This window comes from Ctenocephalides felis, unplaced genomic scaffold, assembly GCF_003426905.1.
Source record: "Ctenocephalides felis isolate EL2017-DRISC unplaced genomic scaffold, ASM342690v1 CF-g0.4_SCAFFOLD_01170, whole genome shotgun sequence".
Lineage (NCBI taxonomy): Eukaryota > Metazoa > Arthropoda > Insecta > Siphonaptera > Pulicidae > Ctenocephalides > Ctenocephalides felis.
Window position 1 is genome coordinate 53,683,143 of NW_020537324.1, and position 13,524 is coordinate 53,696,666.

A 13,524-nucleotide genomic window follows, 5' to 3' on the forward strand; every position below is an offset into this window, starting at 1 on the left:
AACATGTTTTTATACAATATTATAAATCTTTATGAAATTTTGATTTAGACTCATTCACACAAATAGCAGATTTATTACTGCTATATTTGCAAAGATTTTAGAACTAAATATTATACTTATTTTTTTTTGTCTTCGTGTGTTTAAGTTTATTTTTTTTGCGTAGCTGAAGACAAATTAATTTATAATTTCATTCATCAAGTTATAATCTTTTTTTTGCTTATCATCCTATATTAAAAAAAATCAACAAATTTATCCGTAACTTCTTTCATGCAAATGACTAGCACTTCATCAACTCTAAAATACATAAAAATTATTCTATAATTTCTTTCATACAAATAAACAATGGATCAATTATATATTTATTGACAAAAAAATTTGATGATTGAATAAATTTTTGCATGATAAATATAATATTTAAAATATAATTTAGATTTGTTTTATTTTCAATACCTATTTGGCTTATATTATTCATTCACACACATACACTTTCAAACACACATATTTATTATTGTGATAAATTTTTTTATATCGATAGTTGGAGAATCACTTTAATGAGTGATTCACCAATTCTGTTAATTTCTACAAAGATGTAGTAGTGCTAAAGATCTTCAATATTATGTTTGGGATTCCTTTTCAGTATTCTTGAAATTGGTGTCTCAAGAAGCTGAGTGACTATTGAATGATGTTCCAGTTTTTGAAAATGTTGAACACTGTTTATTTTTATTGTTCTGTCTATAAAATCTATGTTAACCAAGTTTCTTATAAACCAAGAAGCATTAGTCTCAAATTTTAAGACTAAATTAATCTGTCGCAAATTTTTAGACTGGGCACGTTGCATTTACACAATGCTTGATTATCTCGGCCCCACAATTGCATGCCATAAGTCCATATTGATTTGATAACCACCTTATGAATGAATAGTTTATTATCAAGGGATAGAATTGATTTGCGTCCCAAAAGCCAGCGTAGTTCAGTAGTTCAATTTTTTATAGTTTCCAATTTTGCACAAATATGATCCTACCACGTCAGTTTACGTCATATTAGGAATATTTACAAAAAAATCCTTGACTTTTTATGTTAAACGACATATCTATGACTGCACCCTATCAATAATTTTGATCTGAGACGAGGAATGAAAAGCAATTGTACGTACGTAGTACATACATACTTATTGTATAGTGATCATTTGGGTTTTTTTAACAATCTATTTCTTTGTCCTTGAATTGAGATCGGTACAACATAGGAAGTACGTAGAACTATTCCGAACGATTGCATTCATAGCGGCCGCTAAAGAACTCCGCTTCCTGATAAAGTCTTGATAGATAGTAGATGCCGCTTTCGCATGGATTCGTAGCACTAATTGCTATTTACTACCATCAGTCAGTACCATTTGTATAGAGCGAACTTTTAAGTTCTGCTCCCTTTATGAAATACAAGCATGAACTTTACATTTCAGTTTATATGCAAGATTTCAGTGCATTTGTGACTTTGTCCATATATACCATATTCTTATTTTATTGAAAACATTTGATTTTCGAAAATACTTAAAATATTGTTTTTTTTTTTTTGTAGGTTTTGAATTTTCTTAAGATATTGATTTTTTTCTAATGAACGCCCCTCATAAAAATTTATATCTTAAATTCAAAATTTAAGATATTAAATATTTCAGCTAAATTTCTATAGGAGGCGTTCATTAATCACGTGATAAATTTTTTCAGGATTTTTCGACCTCCTGCCCACTTGGAGATACGTGGTGATAATCAAAATTACACTCCTTCCCCCCTAAACTTTGCATGTACCTACTTTCACTTACGAGAAAAAATTGTAAAATGTTTGATTTTATTTGAAAATGTTTGGATTTTTTTAAAAAAAATCCTCATAATAAATTAATACACGTGATATCTTACTGTAGCCCTCCCTGCCTCACACGATATTTTGTGTTTTGTGTCACCCCCTTCTTACACTAAAAACCTCACGGTATTGAATATTCTTAAAATACATCAGTTTTTTTGATCTTGTATTTTTTAAAAAAATTGGATTTTATTGAAACATTAGAATTTTCAAGGTATTGCATTTTCCTAAGATATTGAATTATTTAAAGATGTTATATTTTGTTTTAAAATTTTTCCAATTGTAAGATGTAAGAATTGAATTTTGTTATGATATTGAATATTGGATTTTCTAGAGATATTGGATTTTATTGGATTTTCTAGAGATATTGGTTTTACTTGAGGTATTGGATTTTATTGAGATATTGGACTTTCTTGAGATATAGGATTATCATGAGATATTGCATTTTCTTGAGATATTGAGTTTTCTTGAGATATTGAATTTTCTTGAGATATTGAATTTTCTTATGATATTATATTTTCTTAATATATTACATTTTCTCAAGATATTTAATTTGTTTAGAATATTGGATTCAATAATAATATTGAATATTATTATGACATTAGAATGTCTCAAGATATTCAATATAGTTAAGATATTAATTATTATTAGAATATTAAACTTTTTTAAGACATTAGATTTTCTTATGACGTTGGATTTTCTTAGCATATTGGATATTCTCAAGATATAAATTATTGACTACGATATCGATATCATACGATTTGGTTATGAAATTGTGTAACACCAGTTTTGTTGTTGTAGATATGCTTAGATAAAATGTGGGCGATGTTACAATTCAGGTACATATATGTTCGCATAAATTTTAATATTTATTGTGATAACATCTTAATGTTACATTATTGGAAGAAATGTTTTATCTCAAGTTTTAGAGATCTATCAGAAATAATGTATTAGGGCGTAGTCAGAAGTATAAAAATAGGATGACTAAGGCTACTAATAGCCTGACAAGGAAGTTGATAGATCAAAAGTATCACAAAGGAATTAAAAAAAATCATAATGACTTAGTTTAGGTCTACAAATATATAAACAACTATTTTATCTTTATCTATTTTCCTTATATCTATATAGTGCTATCATCATTATGAAAAATAACATCACTGAACATAGTAAGAGTTTTTTTTTTACTTTATAAACAATTGATTTGATATCTCATGTAGATAAATTATGAAACGAATAAACCAGTGTTTTGAAGCAATATGTTGGTATTATGTATATTTATTTCCTACATGAAATATTGCTATAGTTTAAATCAACTTTTAGCATAGCTTGCAATAATTAAATACTTTTAGTGTTTTACTAAGTTGTATGTTTTAGTACTAAGTTAAAAATACATAATTATTATGTAATTTGTCATAAATAAAATCACGTAGATACTAGTAGTTTTTAGTTTGGTTTTCAAAAATATAACAAAGAATAACTTATCCCAACATTTATTATAGGCTTGTTAGCTATTTGAATCTGTCGTCATTTGTACAAATTCGTATTTTCATCGACTTTTCTAATTGAATTTGCCTAAGTGTATACTTATAAAAATTATATAAACTGAATTGCAAAGTTAAAGTTATTTATTTAAAGTATATAGGTAAATCCAAACTTTGTAAATTTTTTTTTAAAACAATTGTTTCGTTAACACATGAAAGTTTTTTGAATCATTCAAATCGGATGCTTAGTTCTCTCAAAAACTGCCATTTTTTGTACATTTAGCTTTGTATCTCTGAAATGGCTGGGCTTGCCTTTGAAAACATATAATAACCACTTCTCCCCATCATTACGAATTGGATGTTTATTGAATCATTTTAATCGAATGCTCCGTTCTCTCAAAAACTCGATTTCTATTTTCTGCATTTTTTGCTCCGTATCTCGGAAACAGCTGGACCTGTCTTTGCCAAAAACTAATTAGCAAATTTCTCTATCAATAGAAATCGCATGTTTTTTGAACCATTAAAATCGGCTGATTCGTGCGCTCGAAAACGTGGACAAAAAATTGCGGACACACAGAACACACTCACACACACAAACACATACACACATCCATTTTTTCCAAGGTGTGCCAAAATGTTCAGAAACCTTTGAAACGTAAAAATGTTTAATTTGGGTTTTTGGACGATTACAATAACTAACTACTGGAAGTTACTAAATACAATGAAAAAAAATTCACCATGATACGTATATATTAGATTTCAGAAAAACATCTAAAATCACTAAAAATAACATAAACAAAATTATCTGTTTCTGATTTATTTACAAATTATGTTGATATTCAAAATTAAATATTCTGCAAATTACGTCAATTCATGACCTAACATAATAAGATGTGTTTTAATTAACATGTTTGCCAATGCTTCCTAAATATCTTAAAATTTACATGAATTATGTTCATTTATATAATCAAAAAGCACATTCCCACGGACTAAACCTGACATTTATCAAATTTACGTTGCGCTTTCTGAAAAAAATTCACACATTTATCCGGTCGTGTTTTTAAGCGCCTTAAAACATGAGCGTTTGTTTCGCTGTTACAGATATAAAAGTAAATAAAACTCTCATAGAATTTAAACTGAAATATTTTAATGACAATTATGCAATGGACCAGTTTCACAGTCGGCAATATTAATTCCGAAAAATACTAGAGCAGTGTCATAATTATCGCATGTAACAGATCGTGTAGACGAACTCTGATCTAAAATAAAAACCTGGCGCTTCGTTATTATATAATTAGTCAGTCTCTACAGTAGCTTATGTATATGGTAATTTTTGGTTAAGAAATAACGAATAATTGACATTTTATTATAGCCTAAGAGCTAGTAAAGTACATTAAAACGAAGCCTGTATGCTAATATCAAATTAGAAACCTGTTACAATTTATATTGCATTATCAATTATTGGTTTGTTTGGTTTTATCCAAAACATTGAGGTGGAACTCTCATAAAGTTTAGCCATAATATTATAGTTTTCAGTTTCAATGATTAGTTGTTAGTATGTAAGGTAGAGCGGGGTTTATAGGTCCGCAGGTAAAAAGTTTCTTTACCGATATCCCAATAACAAGTAACGTTCGGAATTTTTTAACAACGATATTTGAAAGTAGGGGGAAAAAGAAGAAAATCAGTTATCACCTTGATTTCTACGACGTCGCTATCGGGATATGAATGTCTGAGAATCCATATCAAAAGTATTTTTTTTAGTTGTTAGTTGTGAGCACTGATGTTTAGTTTACAAGACCTTAACATGATTTTTTAAGTATATTGACAGACCTTAAAAATAAACGTATGAGTGTGTGTGTGCGGATACAAATTTTTGTCGACGATTTCGAGTACACGGATTAACCGATTTGAATAATTCAAGAAACAATTGGTTCGTATTGATAAGGGGGATGATTAGTTTTTGGCTGAGGCAGGTTCAGCTGCTTCAATGATACGGAGCAAAAAATGCCAAGTTTTAGAGATAACGGATCGTCCGATGTGAATGATACAAACAACATTTTATTTGTATTGACAAAATGAAGAATTGATTGAATTTTTGGAAAGACAGGTCTAGCGTTTTTGAAGATCCAATAAAAAAAAGTAAAAAAAGGTCAAAAATGATTCTTAGACTTAGGCACATTAAATTATCATATATTTTATAGAGATTTTAATAAGTACAAATTTTGTTTATATTTATATGGGTTCTGTACCAATTTTACCAGTAAGACTGCGACGCGGTGCTTACGCGCTTTAATAGTTTGCAAAACCATAAAAAGGCAAATTTTTAACAAATTAACAGTTTTTAACAGTTTTCAAACCATAAAAAATATTTTTTTTTCAAAAAATTCAAAATTCTCAGAAATTTAATTTATTCAAAGTATTCAAAATATTTCAAAACTATTTTATTAAAAAAAATTAATTTTTGGTACGGGAAATTGCGGCAATTTGCTTTAAGGCATGATGCACTACTTAGTTTAATTATTTTATAAGAAGTATTGTTCATTTTGTTAGATTCCACTGTTTTTTATATAGCCTTCATAAAAGCTTACATGTGAATGGGGTAAAAAGGACCAAATAAACATTTTTCTTGGAAAAGGTGTGAATAATGAAAAATATTAAATAAAACAGTTAAGTAAGTTAAAAGTTAATTTTTTTCGACAAAATACCAAATCAAGGTGTTACCTCTGTAAAAAAGTACTAATGAAATTTATATTTTGAATTGGATAAAAATTGTTACTGTTATTTCTTAAAATCCCTTTAAAATTAGATACAAAATATTAAACCTGTTTGCCCATTGGATGTCCCATTTTACCCCGCTTATGGGGTAAAAAGGACCAAGTGACAATTTTTTGAAAAATAGCAAAAAAAGACATATATCTGAAATGATGAATCAGCTACGAGTTTTACTGAATATATTCAAACAATTGGTGGTTTGGTTTGTGTAATTTTATCCACTGCAACGCATGTCACAAATAAATGTTCTCGAGGCATAATAGTAGTCATTTCAAGTGCCAGCCTAATCAGAAACTGATTTAATTTAAATTTAATTTGCATATTTGGATATTTAAGGTTTTGATATATTATTATCTCGATTTCCATTAATTTTTAAATTACGAAGCAATATTTGTACATTAATTTTAAATTGTGTTGCGGAATGCTTAGCTAATGGAGTAAGATTTCAAATTATCTGTGAAAAATTTACAGCTTTGCTATAGTTTTGTATAGTATTGAGTTCACTAGTTTTCAGAAAATCTTAATCGAAACTCGATCAAAACATTCATTGACGACTACCAAAATTACTCTTACAAAATAGGGATTTGTGGTAGAAGAATAATTTTTTGTAACATTGTTGAACAGCAATCAGAACATGTTGTTGTTTTATAGCTGTTTCACAAAAAATCAAATTCAAGTAATACTTAAGTAAAAAAAATGACATAGTAGATGATCCTTCATTAAAGATCTATTTGCTGTGTTTTTCAATCTTCTGTCTTAAGAGTTCAACAGCAATGGTTGTATACTTGTAAAATAAAAATTTAGGACTGCATGTGGTTTTTAAATACTACTTATCAGAAAGTACAATAATAAAATATTCAAATACTAAAAAAAATCTCAAAGGTGTTCAACCCTTATTTAGGGGTATGAAAAATAGATGCTGATCCATTCTCAGTCATACTGAATGCTATTATTAATTTTTATCAAAATCGTTTTGGAAATCTAAATATTGTACGGCACATAATTTGTGATAAACTAGATGTTAATTTTTACTGATAATGAGATTATTCAAAACAACTTACGAAATTGTTGAACCTACATCAAAATGCACATCTAAATATTAATGAGAATTATTTATATGAACCGAAAGTTGCTCTCAGAAAATCAGATAGCTTTATTAATATTTAATTTATTTAAAATTTAAAATAAGAAAATTCGTGAAAATATAACAATACCTACTGCAAGTTCATTACATATAAATTTATTTTGCATTAATGAATTTTCAAATCAACATATCATATTTTATTCTTGACATATCTGATACCACCACATAACATTATAAAAAACTATATCCCATTATCGAGAATGGTTTTTAATCATTATTCAGATGACAAGAAACAGTTTCACCAAATTATCGAACCTACCTCAATAATCAGATCGAAATGTCGTTCAGCTTTCTCGCAAATACGATAATATAAGTTCAAATGCATTTCAGTTTGAAACATTTGAAGGCAAAAAAATATATCTCAAAACCGGTATCTGTTTTAAGACCCGAATAATAATGGCTGTGAGAATGATAAAGAGTACATGAACTTTGCGAAAAGTAGAGCATTATACAGAACAATTACTGAATCAAGGTTTTGTGATATCATAATAAATTACATGCATTCTTTTTAACCGCGTTACATATAAATGTTCAAAACATAAGATTAATGCAATGGACAAATTGTTTTAAATTATTATCATTAAGTAACCGGATTGCATATTGTTTTATCAATATAATAATTGTTAGTTTCATATGACCTATATATTTTTAGAATTCTATTCCAATTTATACTTGCGACAAACACGACGGACGAAATGGATTCAATGATAGGTCCACTATTTTACTTCAAAATTAATGCAATTATAGCACATAATTTTATCAGAAACGAGTTTTTTTAATATTTTATTTATTTTATAAATTATGTTGAATTGCTTTATTTTCTCATAATATTTTTATTGCATGTAGTTCCCAATTTGATACATAATATTAATCAAAATCTGTATACCAGCAATTAGATAACATCAAGCCATATTGCTCCCAAGGAAAAATTGTTTTAAAACTCTGTCTATTTCGACAGACTAAACATTAAATGTAAAACTTTTATTATTTTGCTTAGTATAATAAATATAATTCACTATAATTAGAGTATTTTATAAGGTTGAAATAGGGAAGGACGGGGCACAAAGGTCCAATTTGACTTGAAGTAATAAGAATATCTAAACTAAGGTAACTACATCATAACCAATAACAATAAAACTATGTTAAATAAAATTTCCATTCAGTTCCTAATTATAGAAATGTGTATTTTTCAAAGATAACATTTTTTACAGAGATAACACTATATATAACCTTGATCTAGTATTGAGCAAAAATATGCATCAGCAGATTTGGAATAACTATTTATTTAATTTATTTCTTTTAAAATTACTTATTTTAACTTTATTTACTATTTTATTATTGTTTACACCTTTGCCACAGTATTAGCAAGTTTTAGTTGGTTCTTTTCACCCCACTCATATGTAAACTTTTATTGAGGTTATATAATAAAATAGGTTGAAACTAATATAAAAAAACAATACATCTTATAAAACAATTAAATGTTGTATACCATAAATTATCTTAAGGTCTCGTAAACTAAACAACAGTGATTACGAGCAAAAAAATAACAACGGAAGGAAATACTTTTGTTATGGATTTTCAAACATAGCCGTTTATCTCCTGATAGACTACAAGTTGTAAAAATCAAAGCGATGGCTGCTTATACATCTTTTTTCCTCTACTTTCAAATATTATTGTCAGAAATTCCTAACTCTTATTCGTTTAGTGGACCTTTGTACCCACGGACTTTCAAGCCCATCTTTTCCTACTCCTCTAAGGTTTTTCTACAATATATTAGAAATATCCGATTCGTATTACTTAAAATGATTTTAACGAAAGATATGTAAACCGATCTGCATATTTATGATAACATATTATAGAAATTCCTAATATTTATGGTACATATTTTATAATTAGTTTATCGTTCAATTAATATTTATGGTTTATAAATTTTTTAATAACTTTTATTTTGTTTTGTTCTACTCAAAAAGTTTAAAAGGCGGGCAGAAGCATCTACGTTGTTCTAAAATAAATTTGTTCTCAAGACAATTTTGTAGACTAAGTATTCTAAATAATTTGAAATTGTCACTTCAAATTAGATAAGAATAGATAAGAAATAATTGCGGAAGTATCTCAAATAATTTTAATACAGAAACATTTATAATAATTGTCAAATCGACTAACAAATCACTGCCTGTCATACATTTCTGTCGCGCAACAATTTTATGGTTATGCTCGTATTATACAGTATTGTCTAACTTGTTCCAATTTTAATTATTTATTTATTCATGATATATCCAACTGTGTCTTATTTGGCAAGACAAAAATTATGGATCACGATTATCTTGTAATATCTTGAATAATACATAATTATAAATTTACGTCGATATGAGCACCTGTGTATATGTATTATGATGATTTGTAACTTATAATGGACAACTAGTACAACTAACAAAGATTGTTTTTGTTCAAGAGTTCGTTGTTCAAATGTAATATGATTTTTTTAGAAAGTGTTTAAGATATTTCACTTTTAGGGTAATGCGTGATGAATGCGATTTTATTTAAAAGTAAAATCCATACTAGAGAAAGAGCATATTGAAAAAAGCATGAGTATATTATGTTCAAGCTGTCGACAAATCTTGTAAATTATTAATAATTTACAAGATATGTAGCAATTTCAATTACTCTTATAGTATTCGAAAAATAATTTTGATAGAGTTCTAATATAAAATTTGCCGTTAAATCATAAATATCTATTAATATTAAAATTTATATTTCACTAAACAGTTTCATTTGTTCTTAAACTCTTTGTTAAACATTGAGGGTTTGAAAATATTTATCCTAATTTTTTCACCGAGAACTTTATAGTATGTAAAATAGAGCAACTGGAATAGATCTGTAGGTAAATTGTTTTAGATAATGTATTAATTATGATTTTTTTATATTTTGTCGTTAAAAATCAGTATCTTTAAAATATTTAGCTTACTTTTACTTCAAACATAGAAATATTTAAAAACTCCAAAATATACTCTTACTATATAGTATGCCTCTAAAATTGCAATAACTATAAATAACTCAAAAAAAATTTTTTTTATTCAAAATTGTTTTGTTATAGCGTAGGGTCAAAGTTATAATTTGAATTTGAATTTTATTGTAAAAAACAATCCAATTATATTACAACAAATAACACATACCAAACAAGCAACTATTTGATTATGTTCAAACACCTAGCTAATTCATGATTGTGTAAATATGTTTTTTTGCTGTTTTTCCAAAAATTATTTTCTGGTCATTTTACCCCCGGTCAGGGGATAAACTGGTCAAATGTCTTATTTTTAATTTTGAAAGATTTTAAGAAGGAATAGTTACATTATTTAACACTGACATTTTTAGATAACATCGTAATTAACATGTATATAATCTTGATCTGGTATTTCACCAGAAATATTTATCAGCAGAGTTGGAATAACTAGTTCATTCATTTTACCTCTTAAATTTTCAACTTAATTTATTATTTTTTACTGTTTACAGCATTGACAGGGTATCGCAGTCGCTATTTTGTTATTAAAATTGACAACCTTCCAAATAAATATTTTCCTCTTTTCCAAAACAAACATTGTCCTCTTGTTTATTCCTTATTTGTTTACTTTCAATTAGATCATTTCCCATTTACATTTTCATTACATAACTATGCACTATTTTTACAGCATATTGATTCTACATACTTCTACGAACAGCCATTATTTCTTATATCTTATTTTAATCAAATTTCTACTCCATATTACCATTTTCTTGAATTTTTGTTCCCAGTACCTAGACGAGATCCCAGTACTTTTTCTATGCGAATCGCTCCTGTTACCAATTATTCCATGTCTGCATTTTATACAGACATAAAAGTATGGTTTTGGTACTTACTTATCTTGTAATTATAAATAATTACTTAAAACGCTTATATTAATATCAACAAAATGAATCATATACTAAAGAAACCCCAGCAGCTCGAACTAACACGTAGGAAACTTAATTGGTTAATGGGCTGGAAATCACAAGTATCAATAGAAAATAAACTTCTAATATATTTACAAGACAATTATTAAACCAATATGGTCTTACGGTCTACAACTATGAGGCCAGTAAATCAAACATACTACATATTCTACAGAGGTTCCAAAACAAAATGTTGAAAGAAATCGTAAATGCTCCAAAATATGTCCCCAACTGGTTAATACATCAAGATCTCAGAATTCAAACTATAGAAGAAGAAATTAATCATTACTGCTCCAGATACAAAGCTCGTCTAAGTCATCATCCAAAACAATTAGCGCCAAAGCCTATAAAAAAAAAGGATCTGCAATAATTTACTACAACAAAACACATAGCATCTAAGAAGGTGCTATCGTAGGATAGCGATCCTTCTCACGCTGTCAAATAAATATACCCATAAATTAGCTGAATGTACTGTGTGTATAGTTTGCTAAGTACAATAAAACAAAAAAAGAATAAATCAAGCACATAACCAAATACACAAATTATTTTGCAAAGCTGTGACCACAATATTTATTACCAATTCGTAATTCTCTTTTACAACACCCAAATAATACGTCAGCACTGCTACATGACATATAAAGTACAGAATTTGCGTCATTCGTCGTTTTACTGATTGTGCTTCGGATAATATCTACTATTGCGATTGCCCCAAGTTCGACTTAACCCATTCGGAGCAAATCAAAGCGGGACGTTTTCGCAAAATATAATGTTCGCCAGTGCTTAGCCAATTGATAATATCTTCTATTTTGCTTCACTTTTGCAAGCACACGTCCGTTGGATTTTTGGTTTGGAAAGAAATGTGCTGGAAATTTACTCAATGCAATGCAATGAGTAAATTTCAATTTCTCTATTTTCATAGAAACATTTTTAGTTATATCCTTTAGATACAACATTCTAAAAGTTTGAAGGCATTTTGAATCGTTTGGCATATTTTTGTGTGCATGTGAGCCAAAATATAACCATTAGTCAATGTTTTCTCGAAAGCGACTGCACCGATTTTAAAAATGTAAAAGCCATATGATAAAACTCGATGAGGCCTTGAATTATTAGTTCTCTGCTGAGGCTATAATTACAATTAGCAGTTAAGAGATAAATATTTCGTTCACGCTTTATCTATTTTAAAAATTTAAAAATTGTTTGGTATTTGATGAAGATCACACCTATTATTAACTTTCCGTAGGGTAAGTTATTGTAATGGGCCGAAAATCGAAATTGAAAATTTTTACATTTCTCGGCGTTTTGAAGGTTTCTGAACATTTTGGCATACTTCACAAAAAATGGATGTGTGTGTGTGTATGTATGTATGGATACAAATTTTCGTCCACGTTTTCGGCCGCACAGATCAACCGATTTGAATGGTTCAAAAAAATTTTGATTCCTTTCGATAGGGAGATCTGCTGATTAGTTTTTAGCAAAGGCAGGTCCAGAAGTTACGGAGATAAAGAGCAAAGAGTGCATAAAATAGAAATCGAGTTTTAGAGAGAACGGAGCATCCTATTAGAATGATCTAAAATACATTAAATTTGTAATGATTGCGAGAAGAGGTGATTAGTTTTTGGCAATGGCAGGCCCAGCCATTTCAAAGATTCAGAGCTAAATGTGCAAAAAATGGCAGTTTTTAAGAGAATTAAGCGTCCGATTTAAGTGATTCAAAGAACTTTCTACTTGTCTTAACAAAATAATTGAATTTGGAAAAAAAATTTTGTTTCAACTTTTTTTTTCAAATTTTTTTTTCTCAAACAAAATTTTTTTTGTGTATTGAAAATATTTCAGATTTTATTTTTAATTCTGACTATACTCTAATATAGTTTAAACAAATAATTTCAACTTTGCAATTCAGTTTATATATTTCTTATAAATGTTAGACAATGTTACAGTATTTATAATAATCTATTTGAAAACATTCAGCATTCCTCGAACATTTCGTTACGGTACGGAAAGTTCCAGCAATTTGCCTTAAGGTACGATGCCATACACCTCACTAGTTTTTTCTTAAACATTGGACTTTTTCTATATAATTTTATTGAAATTTTTATGATGATAAAATTTATAGTTTGGGGTCTTAACGAACCTAAAATATTATAGGCCTAAAATACTATGTTTAATTATAAAATAACTCATAATATAAAGTGTCTAGATTTCAAAATTTTATCGTCATAAATTTAAGAGTTGCTTAATTCATATTGATTATGAAAATTATATAGTTACACATATCAAGAAGTTTCTGTAACTTACCTTAAGATGAAATAC

The 13,524-nt window shown here is 27.9% G+C and overlaps 1 protein-coding gene across 1 annotated transcript in view; it reads left to right on the forward strand.

Moving 5' to 3' along the window:
• LOC113367957 (cuticle protein 21-like) overlaps positions 1–13,524 on the forward strand; it is a 134,865-nt gene that overhangs the window by 90,171 nt on the left and 31,170 nt on the right. The gene's annotated exons all lie outside the window — the stretch shown is intronic.